The sequence below is a fragment of the Equus przewalskii genome, chromosome 13 (genome assembly GCF_037783145.1).
Source record: "Equus przewalskii isolate Varuska chromosome 13, EquPr2, whole genome shotgun sequence".
Classification (NCBI taxonomy): domain Eukaryota; kingdom Metazoa; phylum Chordata; class Mammalia; order Perissodactyla; family Equidae; genus Equus; species Equus przewalskii.
This window is the reverse complement of record NC_091843.1, coordinates 85593145-85615822: the sequence shown is the minus strand read 5'-3', so window position 1 is coordinate 85615822 and position 22678 is coordinate 85593145. Positions and strand designations below refer to the sequence as shown.

Sequence of the window (22678 nt, the reverse complement as noted above, 5' to 3'; positions counted from 1 at the left end):
TATGTCTGGAGATAGAAGGGGAAAAAATTATGCACCCCATCCTTTCGGGTCCTCTGAGTCTGATTCCGTGGGAATTATTTTACAGCTTTATAAGTTGTAAACTTCTAGCAACTGATAGCAATGGAAATTAACTTTTGTTTATACATCTGCAAATGAATTTTATCCAGTAGAGTGACATCCCTCCCCATCATGAAAAAAACAGTTTTGCCTCCACTTGCACATTTATTTTAATATATCTGTAAGTGAGGGGCCAGCCTGGTGGCGCAGCGGTTAAGTTGGCACATTCCGCAGCCCGGGGTTCACTGGTTCAGATCCTGGGTGCAGACATGTCACCGCTTGGCACACCATGCTGTGGTAGGCGTCCCACATATAAAGTAGAGGAAGATGGGCAGGATGTTAGCTCAGGGCCAGGCTTCCTCAGCAAAAAGAGGAGGACTGGCAGTAGTTAGCTGAGGGCTAATCTTCCTCAAAAAAAAAAAAAAAAATATATATATATATATATATATACACATAAGTGAAACTGGGGTCCCTCTCCCTGGTCTAAAGGCAAATCTAGCAAGCAAGCTGCATAGGCTTAAAGTCGGTACAAAAATCCATGTTGTGCTGTGGAGCAGCCACGCAGGCCTCATAACCCGGTGTCTAAATGACCTTTAAGCAACCCCTCACCTCGTGACTGAAGACACCAGCAGGATGAGTCAGCAACAGGAAGAGATATGGGTACCTCGCTCTCACATTTCCCAACTACATTTCTTAGAGATTGAGGGGAAAAGTAACCACCCTGGTCCTTGCCTCCCTTCACACGTGGATAACACCATTGCAAGCCTTATTTGACATGTGACCAAAAAGTTCTTGTTATCCTTGAAGTATATGACTATTAAATGTATAAGCCCTTTCTTGCACATACACTGCTTTGTTAAAAGGTGTAAAAACTGCACTCAGATCTGTAGACCTCAGAGCACTTCCTCAGAATACTCTGTTGGCCTGTTTTCCTGGACTCGGGTTCCTCACCTCAATTATCAAATAAACTCCTTTAATCAACCTTCAACCAGATTCTTTATGTCAGTTCACAAATTGGTGACCGTGAAGGGACCCAGAGAGACTGCCTGAGACCCCCTGGAGCATCAAGAGGCCTCAGTGCCATGGTACCAGCAGGGACCTTTGAGCCCAACTGGCTCCCCGAAGTTCCAGCTGCAGCATGGTGAGTCTTTTCCTGGGTCTCGGATCTTCTGATCCATGGTTGAACGTCCTTGAGTTTATTTGATAATTTTTTGTGTTTGTCTTAGTGAGACAGGTTATCCTCGGTGTTCACAGAGAAGGGAATTCCAAACTTGGTACTCAGGGTTTCTGGCTTTTTGAGCCAAGAAAAATTAGGAAAATAACTGGTGGCTTGAGTTGGAGTTTTCCCCTATATGCCTCCTTAAAAACTGACAACTGATTCAGCTAGTGCTAAACCAGAGTGGGAAATAAGACTTCAAAACCTGGAAACTATGGGACATCCAACAGCCAGCTGCCTGCTAGTACTCTGACAAATTTTATGGAGCACGTGCTTGCAAGTGGCTCGCTAAATGGGAGGATATCACTAAAGGAGATCTCACTGTAAAATGGCAAAATGGAGCAGTTTCAACTTACCCAAACTGGTGTATTTGCGTACGCAATTGGAGAAAGCCAGCTATAAAATTAAACAACCAATGGGAAGCTTATTTTAATTTTTGAGGCTTCTAAACAAAATCGAGAATCCCTTATTCCCTCTTTAAAAGAAAATAATTAAATGAGAGACATGCCAAATTGGAGAATGACAGCTGCACTAGCAAAAATGAAAACAAATCTGCTGTTTCTGTCTCGTCTCTCGCTGAGCTCCTCTACTTCAACTCCCCTGAAATTCCAGGTCTAAGACTAAGCAAGTGGAAATAGGTAAACTTTCAAGATAATTTGAAATTATAATGCCCACTCTGGGGAACTTTTTCAGATAAGTACACCTTAAGGGTCACCCTTAAAAGAGAGGATTCAGAATCTCTCAGAGACAATACAATGCATCCTTTGATTGATATGCAGAGCTTCTAAAAGACAAAGTGGCTTCAAAAACAGCTCTGGGGCCAGCCAGGTGGTGCAGCGGTTAAGTGCACACATTCTGCTCCGGCAGGCAGCCCTGGGTTCGCTGGTTCTGGATTCCAGGTGCGGACATGGCACCACTTGGCAAGCCATGCTGTGGTCAGCATCCCACATATAAAACGTAGAGGAAGATGGGCTCGGGTATTAGCTCAGGGCCAGTCTTTGTCAGCAAAAAGAGGAGGATTGACAGCAGATGTTAGCTCAGGGCTAATCATCTTCTTCAAAAAAAAAAGGCAGCTCTAAAAAGAATCCTTACAAGAAAAAAAAAAAAGAATCTTTAGTAAAAATCTTTAGCCCTCTGAGCAGATAACATTAATTTAGTCCATCTGTCAGAAGCACACTTTGAATCCAACTGTTCTTTTGAGTTTCGTACCTGAGACATGGCTAAAATTTTTAAAGATCTCTGTTTATGTCTATCTGAATGTCTGTATGTCTCTCTCTCTATATATTTGTCTGCCTCCAGTTGGTATAATTTCTAAAAGAGCTCTATTTAATTGGCTTAAAGTGAGTGCTTATATAAATTATTTCTAAATGTAATAGGAACTAACCTAAATGTTTTTCAAGTTAACATGATATAAAATAATCTTTGGTAAATAAAAGCTTATTTAAGTTTGTTGGTTCTCAGAGAAAAATAAAAGAAATGCCTGATTGGTCATAAATGCAACCATGGGTTGATGATGACCAAAGGAGGAGTGTAAATGAAAGTGAGACCGCCTCTCCCTGTTCTAACAGGCGAATCTAGCAAGCAGGCTTCATAGACTTAAAGTCAATAGGAAAATCCAAGCTGTAGTGTGAGGCAGCCATGCAGGCCTCATAAGCCTGTGTCTAAATGACCTTGCAACCCCTCACCTCGTGACTGAAGACACCAGCAGGATGAATCAGCAACAGGAAGAGAGATGGGTACCTCACTCTCACATTTCCCAACTACATTTCTTAGAGATTGAGGGGAAAAGTAATGACCCTGGTCCTTGCCTCCCTCCGCACAAGGATAACACCGACATGACAAGCCTTGTTTGACATGTAACCAGCAAGTTCTTGTTATTCTTGAAGTATATGCCTATTAGATGTGTGAGCCCTTTCTTGCACATACACTGCTTTGTTAAAAGGTGTAAAAACTGCGCTCAGATCTGCAGACCTCAGAGCAGTTCCTCAGAATACTCTGTTGGCCTGTTTTCCTGGACTCGAGTTCCTCACTTTGATTATCAAATAAACTCCTTTAATCAACCTTTGCCCAGATTCTTTGTTTCAGTCCACATTCCTGATCTGTTCCTTGGATTGTTCTTGGAACTGGTTTTAACACCTTACCAGTTTCCTCATTAATGTGTTAAACAAAATCTTTAACATGTATTCGTTTTTATATCTGCATAAGAGTCATGATTTTATCTTTTTTTGAAAAGTATCCTTTAACACATAGACTGTTTCCCTCTTACATACATATAATTTTTTTTTCCTTTGGGCGAAGTAGATTAATTTATGTTACATCTGCTTTTCATCTCTGGTGGAGTCAATGAAATTCAGCAAGAAAAATTAAAAATTTAGCATTAAATCAAAAAGAATAATTTTGAGGAGCTCTTTGACTATCATTATGGTAAGGCTTGAAAATTTCATTTAAAGACCTTGTAAGAGACCTTCAAGGCCTGAGAATTTTCCAAGGTGGCCCTTGCATGTCCTTCTCTCATAACTATTTCTCTCTAGTCTTCTTGATTGATAGAAATCAAATTATCTAAATGATAGCTGCTAACCTGCAGGAACAGTTCCTTCTTTGGCCAACTGCTCCAGAAACTGGCTAAACTTGCACAGTCTTCTCACGTCCTGCATTTTCAAATAAAAGCTTATGCTAGTCGTGCTCTGGAAATGTGCAAGTGAGTTAATTAAAGAGTTAATTCTATTTTTCATCTATGTATTGAACACCTGTGATGTGCAGTACAGGCTAATTATTGTAAAATCTCTCCATTGGAGTTTGTCTGATGTTTCCTAATGATTAGACTTGGGTTATGGTTTTGTGCAGAAATACCATAAAAGTGATGTTTTATCCTTCTCAATGCTTCATATTAAGAGGCATATGCTGTTGTTTGCTTTATTATTGATCACCTTGTTAAGGCAGCCATTTCTTCACTGCAAAGTTACTATTTTCCCCTTGTAATTAGTAATTATTTTATGAGGAGATACTTCGAGAATATGTATATATTGTTACTCCTAAAACTTTTGCTTATTAGTTTTAGTGCCTACTGATGCTTCTTGCTTTAATCCATTATTATTCGGATGGTTGCCAAATGGTGATTTTCTAATTCCATCATTCCTTCTATATTTATTAGTTGTCTTTCTACTGTAAGGAAGAACTTTGCCTTCTTCCCCATTTATTTGTCTGTTTATTTATATCACTATGAACTCATGGATTCTTGTTTAATCAATATGCTATAGTAGTTTACGATAATTATTTAAGTGCTCAGTTTCCTCTGATTTGGCCAGCGGGAGCCCCTTCAGTCTGGCTCTTGTTTCTTTTGGCATGACCCCTTCAATCTTTGAGCACTCCCTTACCTTTTGGTACAAGAAGACATTCTAGGTTTATCTTGTACTTTTCCTTCCCCAACCCTGGAATCAGCCATTTCTCCAAGGAGCCCTGATTTCTCTTAGTGGAGGATGGCATCTAGAAACCAAAATCTGTGCTTTTGGTGTGCTTATTGCTTCTGGGCTGTCATTGTTTCTAGGATCGCTCACTAGACAAAGATAGGAACTAAATGTATGTATACAGATGCACACATTTGTAAGTATGTATATATACACACCCACATACTATATTGATGCATATGTATAGATATCAAACCATGAAATCACAGTAAATACTTCCAATTCTGTTTCCCCCATTTCCATATGCAAATGGGTTGTACCAATTTTCATTATCATCAGATACTAAAAAGTACTATATTTTTTAACTTTGAGCAATCTGATATGACAAATGGTACCTCAAGATTGGTTTTGTTTTTGCATTTCTCTTATTATGAGTAAGGTTAAGCATATTTTCATATATTGAAGGGACATTTTTACATCATTTTTGTTAATTGTGTCATTTTTGATTGGGTTTTTGGCCTTTTTCCCCCTCAATTTTAAGAGTTCTTTATATACTAAAGATAACCTTTTTAACTGTGATATGTATCCCAAATATTTTCTCCCAGTTTGTCAATTGTCAAATATTTCATTGTGGTGTTTTTTGACGTGTGAAAGTTATTTCCTTTATGTTGTCAAATTTATCAAGATTTTCTTGTATTGCATGTGGATTTTGAGTCATACTTAGGCTTTCATTATACCAAAGTTAAAGTAAAATTCACCATGTTTTCTTCTAGTACTTCTATGGTTTCAGTTTTCACGTTTAGATCTCTGACCCATTGGCATTTATTTTTGTGTAGGACGTGAGATATGGACCCAACTTTATCTTTTTCTAAATGGTTACTCAGTTATCTCAGCACCATTCATAAAGAAAATAAAGAAGTCTATCTTTGCCCAGTGATATGAAATGCCACCTTTATCATGTGCTTAATTTCTGTATATGTTTGGGTCTATTTTGGGGTTTTCTGTTCTATGTCACTGGTCTCTCTGTTGACTCATGCAGCAGTACCACAGTGTTTCAGTTGTCAAAGCTTTACAAGATGTTTTAATATATGATAAGGATAGTGACTCCTCATAATGTTTAATTTTTAATGTTTTCCTGGCTATTCCTGCATGTTTATTTTTTTATATGAACTTTAATATCAACATGTCCAGTTCTATAAAAATGTGTGTTGGTATTTTTTTTGGAATTCCATTAACTTTATAAATTAATTCAGGGACAACTGAAGTCTTTATGCTACTAAGTTGTCCTATCTAAAAACAAAAGTTATCTTCCATTTATTAAGGTCTACTTTGGTGTCTTTTAGAGGTGTTTTAAAATTTTCCTCCTGTTGGTTTTGCATTTTCTTGTTAAATTTGTTCTTAAGTATTTTATCTTCTCTGTCACTATTGAAATGGGGCTTTCTCTATCATTTCTCTATGATGGGTTATTATTTGTGGACGTGAAGGCTACTGATCTCTGTATGTTAATTTCTGTTTGCCAAATACTGAATTATTTTATTGTTTGAGTTAATCATTGATTTTTTTAGGGTTTTCCCAGTACATAATCATTTTAATAAAAACCATTCCAATCAGTTAGAAGATGAAAAAATTAGGACTGAAATAAAGGCAGCTCCCAACTTACAAATAGGTTTAAAAGTTAATTCTTTGGTAGATGGGGTGCTTAGAACATGGGACAAAATTTTTCCGTAGAAAAGATGTTATATATCATCACCTGGTTTGCATTCTAATCCCCACAAAACCTATTTAACCCATAGTTAAAATCTATCAACTCCTAAAGTCAATAAGAAAAAGACCAGCAATCCATTTTTAAATGGGCAAAATATAGGAACATAATATTTTACAGAAAAGGAAATACGTGTTTATCAAATATATGAATAGATGTTCAACCTCACTCAAAAGGAGAAATACAAATTGAAACTTCAATAACATACCACTGATACTAGTTATCACAGTATTGTTAAAAAAAAACTCAACTGAGTAAATTTCAAAGATCTTGTTGGCTTTATTCAATGATTCATGAGTCAGGCGGCATCTCTTCTAGCAGATAGAAAGGAGCTCCGAGGAGCTGTACAAAATGAAAGATGTTATAGGCACAAGGGGATGGGACAAGGAAATTATATTGGCAAAGAGAGGATTGTTTGTGGCAAGGTCACCTTCCTTTCGGGGACAGCAGGGGTCTTTCAGGCAGATGACCCCACTAGTGCTGACCAGGTAATTTCAGGTTGACTGGTGTAAGATTCTATTTCTGGGAGAGGTTGAAACTGTAAGTTAGGCATTGAGTCTTGGTTTTCGTGACATGGGGCTTAGCACAAGTGACTCCATTTTGGGACCTGTTGTCTCTTTTGTTAACAATTCACCCCTTTTGATCAAACTCTCAGCCTAACTGAAAGATGTAATCAAAATTTAAGGCATTAGCACAACTCCTAGCTACCACTCTGAAGTTCTTGCAGTTTTTGTTGATCTTCTGTGTGGTATTCACAGGTCACAACTTCAGCTTCACATTTTTTAAGTCAGTCATTCTCTTCATTCCTTTTCTGAAGTTCCAATCTTAGGGAGATCATTTGCATGGTGGTTAGTGGCTGCGAACATGCATTTAAAGCTTTGAGACAATACATTGCACCAGAGAGACTATTATGATGTTATAAGCAAGATAATTCCCAATATCTGGAGGGCGCTTCAGAGTCATAGTCCACAAGACCCAAATCAATCAACATCAAATAAGCCAGAGAAAGACCTTGTTGAAGGAATCACTTTCTTAAGCCAAGTGGCTCGTTCAATGATCTTATGTAGCTGAGTTTCAACTTCCCCAGAAGTGTTAATCCAGGTGCAACAAGTGGTGTTGGCCACAGCATAGACACCTCCTTGTGCAGCTAAAAGATAATCAAGGGCTATACTATTATCAAGAACAACCTTGGCCAGAGAGTCTAAGGATTTTTGTCAGGCATCTATTGCTTTAGCAGCAGATTCTGCAATATCCTCAAGAGTTAAGGACAAGTTCCTGATCATAGCCTCATTTGTACTCACTCCTACCCAGGGAGGTAGGGACCTGCCAAAGGAAGCAAATCTTGAATCATGAATGCCTCCTAGTAGGTCCTTTCTAACTCAGTGATGTAAATTCAAGTTAACCAATGAGGTGTCTCAGTTTGTGAACAGTTAGGGACACAGTTAGGTAACCTAAGAGGCATTGCCTAGTTATGCAACAGCCAACTAGGCATTCATAGGCCCAAGGAGAATGATAACCACCACAGACAAAGATAAATCCTGTCGGGAACAAACCACTCCTGCTAAGGTAGCACTGTTAATGGATTCATTTCCAGGGATTGTTGCTTTTGTCCATTCAAGCCAGGAGTCAGTTAGTTTTTTAGTGAATTCTGGAAGTAAATCTTCTAGCCTGAAATAAAAAGTTGTTCTAAATTCCTTGCAAAGATGCATGCTGCTGATGAGATCTTTTCGTGATTGGGGGCAGATCTGATTTAGATAATCATAAGAACTTGGGGGTGCAAATGTTCTATAATTTGCCTTGGCATTTGTGTCTAATTGAGCAAGTACAATTATAATTGGAGAAAGGTGAAAACAAGGCATTGGATGTTCCGGGTGTAAAAGTTGGACTCTGTAAGTGACTTCTAAGGTGGGTCAATTGTAGTTTATGAGGACATTGGGAATAGAAGAGAAGTTGGTCACAAGGAGGACCAGGGGTCTCTAGCACTATGGACACATCAGAGTTTTTGATGACAAATCCAGCAGCAGATTACCCCCTTTAGCAATGGTCTGGGAGATACGAATGATGGTGTTATCTTTCCAGGTCAGTGCCAGAGTAAAGGAAAGAAAAAGAAGAAAGGATTTCCTGTTTAGTTAAAGTATGAAGTCTTGAGCTGGCATCTTGGGTGAAAGCAGTCTATCTTAACGTCAGCGGCTTCTCTTCCTGGTCAATGTGGTGTGGAGGTCTCCAGCATTTGCGTAGGACCAGATGTCAGGTGGAACCTTCCTCAGCTGTGAGATGTGTACCCAGGGTTCAGTGCCTTCTAGTTTCATAGCAGTGTCAGTGTCAGGAGCACTTGGTAAGTTCCTCTCTCTGAGTCTCACTTCTCCAAAAACATCAGAGTAAAACAGTAACTGTCTGTAAATGACGAAAGACTTAAGAATGTCCATTGTTAGAGATCTGATGAGAGTTAATTTGATAAAGAAATTTAGTTATTTCTGTGATATACAACATTTTAAGATAATAACTGGAATTATGACTGATGACATTATACCAGAACATGTTAGATTTCCAGGAATTTGATACAATTTTTGGAACTCTTAAATACCTATCCAAATACAACATAAAGAAGGTTTAGTATTCTTATTCACAATACTTCTCATGTAATCTAACATATCAAATAAGCCTGATTAGTTCAATACATCTCTTTTTTTATAAGGAGAGAGAACAAATCTTTTGAGATGTTACAGGGGTCTCTGAAAAATCCCAAAGTTAGTTCAAGATCCAAAAGACTTCATTTAGAATTTGATTTTTGGGAAGTTTGTCAAAAATATCCATTTAAGGGGACAGCCTGGTGGCGTAGTGGTTGAATCTGTGTGCTCTGCTTCGGCAGCCCATGGTTTGCTGGTTCAGATCCCAGGTGTGCCCCTATGTACCACTCATCAAGCCATGCTGTGGCAGCATCCCACATACAAAGTGGAGGAGGATTGGCACAGATGTTAGCTCAGCGACGATCTTCCTCACCAAAAGATAAAAAAATAAATCCATTTAACCAAAGTGACAATAGAAGGTGTAAAAGATAAAATACAGAAGGTTACATGGTTGTAAGCTAAACTTAGCTCCTTTAATATTGATAAGATTGGATTTTCTTGAGTAATCAAAGACCTGATAAAGACAATGTGAAGCACAGTAAATTATTTTGGTAAGACACAAAATCTTTACTGTCCAGGCAGATTATTTAAAAGGTAAAGAAATGTTTGCAATCTGTTATCAAAAGTAGACCAAAAATCTACTAGACCAAAAAGAGAACTTTATCCTTTTAACAAAGAGAAAACCGATTATAATTTTGCACCAATGTACTTATTGTATTAAAACTTATATTTTTAAAAACTTAAATAAATTCATTCCAACCTTAACCAGCTTGGTCACAAGTAAAATTCTTTTACCAAAATTGCTTTTCCACAAACCTACAATTTTGTCCTGTGTTTTTTTTTCCCTCTTTCTCATTTTGGAACATTCAATCATTTTACTTTCCTTATCTATTTCTCATACACAATTGTTTCCTTTCACCTTTATTACTTCTAAGTAGTTTTAATTGTTTATATTGATTAGAATTCTTAAGGTTTAGAATTCTTAATTCCTAGCAAAAACTAAGTAAGCGGTTGTGGACTGTCTCTTACACTGGCAGTCTATGGACTGGCAGACTTACGAATACATTTCATAATTTCTAGAAACACACATTTCCTCAAAGCTCACTTTTTCAATATGGCTCAAGATGGGTTTTCTAACAGACCCAAATATCTTTAGTTCCTCTATAATAAGAGTTCAAAAGTAGATAAAGACTGATTTAGCAATTAATGTTTCAGTATTTTATTTTATTTGAAAGTCATCCAAACATTAAATGAATTTCCATCACTTAATTTAACTTAGTAAAATTCTCAGAGTAGAAGTTACCAGAGATTTGGGATACTTTTTTAAGTAGACATACCCATTTATATCTATTTAATTTACTTGTTCTCAACAATTATGTTTAGACTGCTCATAAAAACTTTGTGAGACATGCTGACATAAACAGTCCATAATCAATCTATAAATCAAAATTTGGGTGAGCTTATTATGAGCCAATTTGAGGACTAACGCAGGAGAACTTTTCCACCAAGGAAGGGAGCTCTCCAAAGAAGTGGGATGTACAGAGTGGTTAGACACTGTCTTGGAACAAAGAGCATCCATCACAAAGGACAGGAATATCTCTTTTTCTACTGTCGCAAGATGCTTTGCTAGCACAGCAGGTCAGTGGTCACAAGGTGAGTCCAGCAGGTCAGTGGTCAGTGGGTCAGTGGTCACAAGGTGAGTTAAAACAGGTCAGTAATTAATCCTTAGGTTCTGGGAAGACAGGCTGATCCTTAAAGAAATGCTGATATGAGGGGAGGCATATATGTCTCTCTTTAAGGACATCATTCTTGCCTTTGGGACATTGTAAATGTTTAAAGTAGAGGTACCCAGCGTGCTCAACAGACCACATCAGGCCCTTCTGGAAAAGCAAGGTCAGGCCAAATTATGGCTTCCTTGTATACTCCAGTATATCCTATTGCTTTTCATTTATTCATCAGACATTAAAGTAGCCATCATCCCAAGCTACTTTTCTTGCTGAGAAGTTTTGTAACAGAGTTAAAATATCTTACTTGACTAGTAAGCCCCAGTAGAATAAGCGTTGTATGTCTGTGTTATATTTAATACTAATTTTAAAGATATGTCTATTTTAATTAAGCCAACAAGCTTAAACTAGCTTTTATTTATCGAAGATTATCCCAGATCATGTGAACATGAAAAATATTTGGGTTAGTTTATATATTTCTGAGTTTTAGGAATATTTAATACATAAGGACTTTTTTTTTTTTTTTTTTTGATGAGGAAGATTGGCCCTGAGCTAACGTCTGTTGCCAATCTTCCTCTTTTTGGTTGACAGGTCTCCTCGGGCTGGCAGTAGACCCTAGCCACAAACACAGTTCAACCCACATTTCTGTCCAGCCATATTTTGGGGCTCCCAAACCTGATGATTACCAAGCCAAGTTCTCGGGATACAAAAGAAGACAAACAAGAAAGTAACAGCTGTCCCTGGGAGAGAAAGGATCAATAACCAATGGCTCTGGCTTTGGAAAGGAAGGGACAACGTGAAATTTTATTTTCCTCTTGTGACTGGGCACTGTAGATAGAGATTTGGGAGAGCTGACAGTAGTAAGAATTCTCACCCTTTGCCAGTTTTCCCAGGGTCCCATCTGCAGGCTCTGGTATCTACCAGAACTTGGTAAGGTTTTCCATTAATTTTAATTTTAAGGGAATACCATAGCAGTTTACCTGAAAAATCCCTGAGTGTAACCAAAAGTTCGGTCTCTGAACCCAGTGCCAATCCAAATAATGAGAACAGAGTCTTGGGTAAAAAGGAAAACAGCTTTACTTTCTCTGTCAGGCAGAGGGAGCAAAGCAACGGCTAATGCCTTAAGAATTGCTAGCTCTGCATTAAGAAATAGGTGAAGGGTTTTAAAGGCTTGTGAGGGATGTGGGGAGCAGGAAGCCTGTGACCTTGTTGGCTGGCGCAGGGAGATAAAGGATTCCGGGATGTCCTTGGCTGTCTGTCTCCGTGGTGGACCCTGGCGCCAGGAAGCTAAGGAGTTGGCCCTGTGAAACTTCAGTGTCTTGATATTCTCTGGACATGGGCTTCCCTGTAATAAACTTGGAGGCCCATGATTAGCCACAACTTTCGTGTGACCGTGAGGCCATTGGCTTTAACAATTTGTAACTTCTGTTTGGTTGTAAAGCTCAGGGAGTCAAAGGTTAAAGAAACAGATATTTACCTATGAGTGTAACTAAAGAAGCCGGGAAGAGGATGAATGCTTCTAGTTTTAACCCTATACATGCTGGGTTCAGTGCAGGGGAATGGATATCAGGGCCAGTATTAAGTAACAGCCTGTAACAAGAGCCCCATCAACTCTGGGAGGGGCTTATACAGGGTCCCTCCTTTGAAGGTAGGTATGGGGGTGTCTGGATTGATATTAAAGAATTTGCATAAAACCTTTGAGAACAATCTTTTTTTCCCCATATCCCACTTGATTACGAATGAGACACTGATTGCTGAGCCAGCACTTTGATGATGGACCCCCAGGAGGGTGGAATGGGGGAGACCCAGGTATTATTTTAGGTTTTTGGCCTCAGAGCTGTTGCAGCTGTGAGGCTAATAGCTTGATGGACTCTTGTTTACGGTCTTGTTCCAAAGTCCATGCCAAGTGCTAGTTATGGTTACGAACGAGTTCAGTCAGACTGGTGACTTCCCCTCCTATTTTTTGCCTTTTACTCAATCCACTGCTCTCAAGAGATAATCCATTTACATATAGGGTAGCTAGAGCAGGTTGCGTGACATCATTTATTGTATGAAACCCAGAATGCTGTAGGAAGAGAGCTTCCAGACGGGCTTCAAAGTTGACCACAGATTCATCTTTCTTTTGTTTCTGTGGTTTTTGGGGGTTTTTTTGAGGAAGATTAGCCCTGAGCTAACTGCTGCCAATCCTGTTTTTGCTGAGAAAGACTGGCCCTGAGCTCACATCCGTGCCCATCTTCCTCTCCTTTATATGTGGGACGCCTGCCACAGCATGACTTGCCAAGCAGTGCCATGTCCGCACCTGAGATCCAAACCAGCGAACCCCAGGCCGTGGAAGCGGAACGTGCGCACTTAACTGCTGCGCCACCAGGCCGGCCCCTATTTCTGTGTTTGAATAATAGACCAGTCAGTGTGGGCAGGGAAGACTGTAGGAATAGCTTTTAAAATATCGGTTGCTATTTTGCAAACTTTTCCTGGTCCATAAGGGGACTATGTTGAAGACTGAGATCTCAAATATCCTTAGGGTTAAGCCATTCTGCTTCCTGCATCCATCTTGGGGTTCACCAGGTCCTACCAGCTTGTACACCAGGTGATAAAGATCTGGCAGTCAGGGATCATAGGGCCCACAGGACTCTAAATTTTTCAGAAAACTTTTGGGGATGCTCCCTGAATTTAGGACATTCTTTAACTACGGCCCTTAGTTTGGTCTTTGACCAAGGAGTGAAGATACCTGAAGAGAATCGCCTGCAGTCTTGAGTGTCTTATTTTAAAAGGTAGCTGTTTACGTGTCTTCAGAGTGGAAAGGCAATTCAGTCAGAGAATTAGCACAATGTGAGTACTCAGGTAAAGGAGGAGAGGGGAGCAGTCAGAGTCACGTCAGTCTTATCGTCTTCTGTTTTAGGTAACTCTTATGTCTTTAATTTTTCATTAGCCTTTTGTAATGAATTTTTCAATGAAGCCAGTGAAAACAGGTATCCATTCTGTTTGATCCGAGAGCCCTTGCTTTGAAGTCACTTCTTAAATGATCTTACATAATTGGAACGGTCCCCACAGTGGCCGCTGTGATTCTTGATTGTCTCTAGCAAGATTGCGCCATTTTTCTAGACACCTAGAGCTTCCAGGACCGTGGTTCTTAGACATATAATAAGCAGGTGTGCCGGAAGGTGGCACACTCAACTCTTTGGAACTTAAGGACCCCATTTCTTTAAAGCCTTGGGTCTCTCGGAGCCCAATTAATGCCTAAGAGGGAAGTGCCACTGGTTTGGAGGTTGTGTGGTGTTTTATAGTCTACCTTGTTGCACAGAAATTTTCTTGATGTTGACAGGTGACCTAGAGTCAATCTAACCCATTCCATGACCAACTTATCCTGTGCAGAAATCTGAAATTTAAGTGGCGAGCACTCTGATGGTTTTTCAGGGTTCCACCCTAGCCCGCCAATTTTTCAGCTTAGGTTTCCAAGATTCCCATTAGCAATAGATCTATTATTCCTTAGCTCATGTGCACATTAACAGGAACCAACAGCAACCAAGGGGATGAGACTGTGGACACCAGCAGTAATGAAAGAGATGCTACTGCAGCCCGGCCAAGAAGGATTTAGGTACGCACCACCAGCACTCTGTGACATGGAACTATGGACTGAACCAGCAGACCCTGACAAATGGGGACTGTGGACTAACCAAGAGCTAAGAACTTGGGGTCCGGGCGGAACCATCTGCCAGCTCAGGCTGACCCACTAAGCCCTGGACTGGGGACCTCGGACTAACCAAGGGCTAGGGACTGGTATTCTCTTAAAGACTCCTCTCAGTCTAGACTCACCCGTTAACCCTGGACTGGAAAGCCAGTTAGGTCAGGAGCTTGATGCAAAGACAGCAGAGCTCAGAACTGAGAGGAACTTACCCACAGCCCTCGGAAATGGCGAGACAGAGAACTCCAAGGGTACCAGCGCCTGTGTTTCTCATTGTCCCTGAAGCCATCAGAAGTTTCCTTCAGATCCCATCGCTGCCATCAATTCTGTTAAAAAGAAATTCAACTGAGTAAATTTCAAAGATCTTATTGGCTTTATTCAATGATTCATGAGTCAGGCGGCATCTCTTCTAGCAGATAGAAAGGAGCTCCGAGGAGCTGTACAAAATGAAAGACTTTTATAGGCAGAAGGTGGCGGGATAACAAAGTTATACTGGCAAAGAGAGGATTGTTTGTGGCAAGGTCACCTTCCTTTAGGGGACAGCAGGGGTCTATCAGGCAGATGACCCCACCTGTGCTGCCCAGGAGATTTCAGATTGACTGGCTTGAGTTTGCATTCCTGGGTGAGGTTGAAGCTGCAATTAAGTTAGGGATTCAGTCTTGGTTTGGTGACATGGGCCTTAGAACAAGTGACTCCATTTTGGGCCTTTTGTCTTTGTTTTTAATAGTATAAAGAAACAAGCCTTCTCATACATTAATCACAGAAGTGAAATTTGGTACAACCCTAAGGGGAACGATTGTGCATATCTGTCAAAATCCACATAGGCTTTAATCCAGCAATTCCAGTTGTAGGAATTTATCCTTCAGAAATATTCTGTCTGAGAAATATCATAAGCCTCAAGATATTCACTTTAGCCTTATTTTTATTAGAAAAAAGTGAACAATAGGGCCTGGTCAAATTAATTATGGAAACTAAGTTAATTAATACTAATTAACTATGGAGTCATTTAAAAGGATATGAAATAATCTCCAAGATATACCATTAGTTTTTAAAAGGCAAATAACATTATGCTTGGTATGCTTTCATTTGCTTAAAAGTATATGTATATATGTGCATATATATATTTATATTCATATTTGAGAGACAGATGCTTACATATTTATAGAGTATCTCAAGAGGGGCACAGAAGAAATGATAGCACTGGTGGTCTCCGGATAGCCTGGTTGACTGTGGACAGGGATGGGAGAGAGACTAACTTTTCACCTTATATCTTTTATGTCTTCTAAATTGTAAACTCTGTGCATAGAGTATCTATTTCTAAGGGTATTATTATTAATAATAATTGTAATAACATAACATAATAATTATTAATAATAATAGTAATAAAATAAGCGTTTAAACAAAAAGTGAAATTCATCATAAGTGAGGGCAGAGTGCCGAGAATAAATACCCCCAATGACCATGTTTGTAAAGCCCAAAGGCCGTGCACTAAGAAAGTCACATAGATGCTCTGGCCTATGATTTCTCTGGTTTGCAGAGCCCCTGGTTCTGGGCATGATGCTAGCTGGCTATAAACTATGCTCAGGAGTCAGACTACCTGTGTTTCAATGCTTCTCTCTACCTGTTTTGTTTCAATGCCTTTGGATATAATAAATAATGCACATAAAGGCTAAGCAGTTTTGAACACTTTATCTCACAGTTTAACCGTTGGGATAGAGATAAGAGTGGCCAGAGGTCTTTCTTCAGAGAGGAAACCTGAAGTTCACTCACTAAATGTGGTAAGCTGTGGTTGGTGTTACTCATTGCCCCGTTACTACCGTGAATAGTCCAGAAGGAGATAGACTTGAACATCAGAAAGAATATCCAAACTTTGTTACTTTAGATGTCAGCTATTAAATTATTTTCACAAATATTTAGTCCTGGAAATTGATCTGGGATGGATTTGTTTCTGCCATGTCTAAGTGAGGGAGGGGGTCTTCTAAAGGCCTGGGAGTTCCTGTATGGACTTACAGGTGGTGGTCCTAAGGTTCTTTCACCCTGCTTCTATTGCCAGTGGTTACATGCACAAGTTACATGCATTAACTTCTTTCAGGGCTGACTACTCTCACTGCATTAAGAATCATCAAGGGGGGCTGGCCCCGTGGCCGAGTGGTTAAGTTCGCGCGCTCCGCTGCAGGCGGCCCAGTGTTTCGTTGGTTCGAATCCTGGGCGCGGACATGGCACTGCTCATCAAACCACGCTGAGGCAGCGTCCCACATGCCACAACTAGAAGGACCCACAACGAAGAGTATACAACTATGTATTGTGGGGCTTTAGGGAGAAAAAGGAAAAAAATAAAATCTTTAGAATCATCAAGTTTCCAAGCATATAGGAAGGGAATTCTTTATAAGAACTATCTTCAGTTTATTGTTGATTTGTTTTGTGTGTTATTTACGTGTGTGTATTGAGAGGAAAATGATCAGATTAAAAAAAGAGGAAGAAAGATTTCTCTCAGCTCTAAAACTCTCCAAACTTCTGAAATTGGTAATCTGGATAAGAACGGCTATAGCCAACTCAAAATGAAACTCCCTCGATCCCCTCATCCTTCCCACTACCACCTCCTACCTCCTCAAAACCAACTGGATGAGAGTACAGAGTGGAAAATAGTACCATTCATGTACAAAGATTTTTGCATAGCATTTTTTGTGCATAAGATAGCAGACAAAGTGTACACAGGTCAGGGAATTCTTACAAAGTGAACAACACCCATGTAACCACCACCCACGTAAAGAAACAGGATGTTGTTATTGCCTTTTGTCTCATTTCTTCTTTCCTTTCTCTTGCCTTTCACACAGCCTGAGCCTTAGTGTTCACACAATATTCATTATATACAACAACTGAATTGCATTCGCTTTTTCTGTACTGAACTTTTTACATTGTATACCAATTTCTTTTTTTTTAATTACTTAGTGCATATTGATTTATTATTATTTTTTAAAGATTTTATTTTTTTCCTTTTTCTCCCCAAAGCCCCCCAGTACATAGTTGTATATTCTTCGTTGTGGGTCCTTCTAGTTGTGGCATGTGGGACGCTGCCTCAGCGTGGTTTGATGAGCAGTGCCATGTCCGCGCCCAGGATTCGAACCAACGAAACACTGGGCCACCTGCAGCGGAGCAGGTGACCTTAACCACTCGGCCACGGGGCCAGCCCCGTATACCAATTTCTTAAGCAGTTCTAAGCCAACTCTTTCCAACCTTGCTTAAATATCTGAAATCAAGGTGAACATCATGTTAAAAAATAAAAATAGTCATATTGTATGACAAAAAATAAGAACCTACTCTTATAAGAAAGTTCAATATATATATTAGCATACATATACATATATACATGTATATTTATTAGTCTTTTAAAAAGTGAAACATGTATATAGTTTAAAAAAAATAAAGTTAAGTTAAAAAGGCACACTGTGAGAAGTAATGTCAACCTCTCTCCAGAAATACAAATGTTACTTTTCCAGAGATAGTCTATTCATATATAAATACAATTTAAATATTTAAATTGTCCTATTTGAACCTAAATCATAGCACACTGCATATTGTAATACACCATAATTTTTTAAAATAATAATGTAATTAGTCCTTCTAAATGTGTTAGCCCATCCCACAGCCTCCCTCCATCCTAGTAGCTGTGTCTGCATCTCTTGACCCGGCCCCTTTTACCAGGTCTGGACAGATTACATTGGTGTTGTATGCCATTCATTGTCTATTACAATGCGATCTATTTCATGATCTTCCTCTGCTCTGCTCTGTTACACAGGGAGGCCAAACCCTACAAACTACATATCCCAGGCTCCTTTACCTACTTGGCTCCCAGCTAGGGTCAGCCAATGGAGCCACTGGTGAGATACCGGAGGGTGGGAAGAAGAGAGAAGCTAGGTGTTTCTTCCCTTCTCTCTGCTTTGGGTAGCATCTTCAGCAGCATGGCTGTATCTCCTGTGGGGTTCCAGCTCCCACTGGCAGCCCCTCCTTGTATTGTCCTAGTGTTAGCTTGGCAGCCCCCTCAGGGCATCCCTCACTGGTTCTCCATGTTAAGTTTCCTCTTTTGAACTACCTAGCAAGTTAGTCACATGGAGAAGCCACCTGGAGAAGGATCCCCTGCCAGCCCCAGCCATTACAGTCATCCTCGGTGAGGTGCCAAACATGTGAGTGAAGAAGCCATCTTGGATGACCAACCAGTGAGAGTCATTTTTTTAAAAAAACCCTGACTATTTTATATGACAAAATTACTTTTTAGTAGTAATCATGAGATAAAATGAATAATAATGACTTTGCATATATAATCATGCCAGCTAGAAACAAATAAGAAAAATAGAAGTTAAATAAATGTTATAGTATAAAAAAGCAAGGAGTTAATATTTTTAAATTATTGTATTTTTGCAAAAGGAAAACATTTAGACCTATATATTGGTCTGTTGTAATAAATTGGTCTGTTGTCTGTAAGTAATGAAGTCACCTTTTCTGTTTTTAAGTCTTAAGCTTTGCAGTGACTTCACTGAAATTAATCTTCACATATTAAGGTTTAATAGACAGTATAGAACTCTCCTTTCAAAAAAACTCCAGAAACTGCAATACTATCTTTGTTTCTTTAGGAACAATTATAGTGGCTTTCAAATACCTCTGTATTTGAAAATTTTCTACTAAAATAACTTCATCAGAAAATTCATCATACATTTCTATCATATACAGTAAAAACTTCTGAAGTTTTTCTCCATCTGCTAAAATTGGAGGAAATGGCTGAATGATAACAAACTTTGACATTATTTGATCTATTGCTTTAGAGCAAGTGCCCAATTACTGGTGAAGAAGATCAAGGCATTCAAACACTGCTCTACTGATTTCGACCAGCAATGTAAGACCAGCATCTTTTGTTGCTTCTGGCATTCTTTGAAATTTGATTATTTATTCTGAATAGATGACCATTTCCTTAGATTTCGTTATTGCATATTTAATTGCCTTCTTCACAATTTCTGTGTACTGCTCCTTTGATTAGAGTCTGATATAATATTTTATGTGAATAATTTGTCCAGTAACTAATAAGTTACTGAAATGTTATAACTTAGGTACCACTGATGTAGAATTATAGTTTCTTAATTCTTTCTTTAGTTTTAACACAATTAACAATTTAAAAAGAAGACATTTGAATTTTAAAGATACCATTCAAAATCAGTAAGATATTTCATGTATGACCTAAAATTTGCACTTAGTGAACACAATATTATACTTCACAATTTGCCCTGTTTCATAATATTTATAATAAACATAAATAGAAACTAAATGACCACATAGAACGACAGAACTGAAGAAACTCAACTTCTGCTTCTTTGTATTTACAATCACTCTGCTATCCTTGTTTATTTCCAACCTACTGTTTAAACGTAGGATAATTAGTTCCACAGGGATTGCCCAAAGTAGACTTGAATGATTCCAGCAAAGAACCTCCTCTCGAAATGAACGCGTGTGGCTGGGTCTGTGAGCAGCAGGGGCCTATGGTATAACTAGGAGTTTTCCAAATTAATTCCCATGTAGACTATATTAAAGGAAGTAATAAAAATGTGCTAATTTGAAGTAGATAGATAGATAGATAGATGATAGATGATCAAAACATCAATAATTGCTACAACAAAAGATTTAGACTAAAAGTGTTTTTAGGGGGAGAAGGATTTGACAGCATGTGAAAAAGAGAACTGAGATGTTTAATGATGCTATTAAGCTTCCTCCAGACTTCTCGCTCTGTGATTTAATAAAATAAATAATGGCTCGCACTGCTGTTAGTGGGGTATTTTCTTACCTGTGACTGAAAGCTTCTGAAATGATACCGTTTACGACCAATCTTTTTAGGATCTGCTCCTGGATAGTGAGGTTCCGCTCCTTGTCTCCGACTCCCTACCTTCCATCATTTTTTGATGCACTGTGGCTTTTGCCCTCACTGGTCCCCTGCAGTAGTTCATGCCAGTGGCACCAGTGACACTCTGCTGCTTACCCTGAGGGGTAAGCCTTTAATCCTACCTGACGTCTTTTATCTTCTGACACTGTTTGCCATCCTCTCCTCAAAATGTTCCCTCCCCTCGGCTTTCATGACACCTCAGTTTGTAGCTCAATATAAACCTGCTTTTTTTTTAGTTAAATGCTTGACCTCTCTGGTCTTTGAACTCCACAAAGGCAGGCACCGTGTCTATTCCCTACTTTTCTAGGCCTGGCCTGTAGTAAGTACTCACCGAACACGTGTAGACCAGCAACACTTTAGTAAGGAAAGCAATTACTCACAGAACTTTAAATACAGGAAAGGACTTTTGTAGATGCTTATGTAGTCTGTGCTTGACTGACAACAGAGCTGGGAAAAGCAAGTCTGGTTTTCAGCCCAGCGGCCTCTGACCACCCCAGCACCTCTATGCCTCACGACATGGTAATACCTCCAAAACCCATACCTGGAGGAAATATGTGTTGCCCTTTTATAATTCATGATGTAGCTTCTATAGGCTACTGGACTATTCTAGGGAAAGATTCTAGCAGGGACATAAGTAAAGGCAGGATGATAATTTTTATTTTTACATGAAGATTCATCAGAAGAAGGGTATAATTAACTTGGTTTTTAGCTAACTTGATTTTTTGGTTTTCTGCTTTTTTGAGAACTTGGTTAAAGGATGCCATTCGTGTATCTCAAACTTTCTTCTTTTCGCAGTCCCAATAATGTCAACCTTTCTTTTTGTTCAATTCAAATATACACAAAATCCTCTCAGTAAAATTCTAGAATAATCTGTCTGCTATTTAATGATCCACACAGCATACTTAAACATTGTTTTCCTCTCACGTTTCCAATCAGTAGAAAAGGAGAAAGACACAGATCAGTCACATCCAACCCAAATCCATAAACGTCATGTAAAGTGTTGATGCAAAGTGCTTTTGCAACTCTGAGAGGCTTTCCTGGCTCGAGGGAAGAAAGTGCCTGTCATTCACCACCACTTTCTTGAGCACACTTTTTTCTAAGCTGCAGACACGGCCTCTGTACATCACTAGGGTACTTTCAAGCCTGCTGGTGTTTGCTGTTCACGGCTGATGCTCACCCTTAGCTCATTCCTTTGAGGCCTCCCTCAGTGCAGAGTCCACTTTCCAGCAGCCGGTAGTATCCCAAAGTTTTCACCTGAGAACTGGGCGATGGGCCGTCAGGAACTGAGAGCTTCAGGAGCTAGTCTTTTACTCTCAGTCTCTGCCTCAGAGCCTCTCTCCTTGTCAGGAGCTCTCATCGCCCCAAGGCCTCAAAGCTTCTCTTACATCTATGCATCTTCTCAGCTCCAATTTTTAGTATGAATCAGTTCACTCTCTGATGGCTCAGGTCAAATTCCCACAGGAGGAAATCCGATTAACTCGGCCCATCTTCCCGCGGCCAAGTTGTGTTGTGGATCATCAGTCAGCCTATGGACTGGCTGATGCCAAACCTGGTACCTAGGCCAGGACCACTGGCTGGGTGGCAGTGGGAGGGCTGGGGTGACCTGATAGCACCCAGTATACCAGAAAAGAAGGAATGAGAGAAACTTCGCAAGGAAATCAGGAAGTTGACTTCTTTTATACTGTGGGTAGGATTTCTTTAAACATTTAATATTCATCTAAATGTTCTATTCTTTTTATTGATGTTTTAGTGCTATCTTAACTGTATGACATGAATTCAATGTTGCACTTTCATTATGGCTTCTTGTTATTATAGTATCAAAAAAACCTGGAAGAGTCTATTTTGCAGAGGAGGAATCCAGAGATGGTAATAAGTATCCTAAGGTCAAGGGGCTACAGAGAGGCAGAGAATGAGAAGCGAGATCTCCGAGCCCCAGCCTAAGGCTTTAACCAGCTCCTGATACCAGAACGGAGATGGAGGGTCTGGTACATTCTTGGTAATTAGGAAAGGTTTGTTACCAAGAGGATTTCCCCCTTTTCTCCTGTAAAAGGATATACCAAAAAGAAGTGAACGGCATGTTGAAGAGTCCTAATATGTGATTACTTTTACCAAACATTTAAAATGTAAATTTGGCACCTTTGCAAAACTTACAAGACATTATTTTAAAATGTTTTCTAATTACAGAATCTTATTGTGCTTCACATTTAGCTTTAATACCTAGGAAAAGCTCAATAAATGTGTAACAAATGCTTGTATAACATAAATTATAAATGACAAACTACC

At 39.3% G+C, this 22678-nt stretch overlaps 1 long non-coding RNA gene across 1 annotated transcript; it reads right to left on the bottom strand.

Annotated features, from left to right (window-relative positions):
• Positions 1-6698: 6698 nt before the first annotated feature.
• On the bottom strand, positions 6699-14803 carry LOC139075359 (uncharacterized). Its single transcript, XR_011525708.1, has 2 exons — positions 14685-14803; positions 6699-9430 (listed from the first exon to the last, which is right to left on the bottom strand). It is a non-coding gene; the product is annotated as an uncharacterized lncRNA (long non-coding RNA).
• Positions 14804-22678: the final 7875 nt, after the last annotated feature.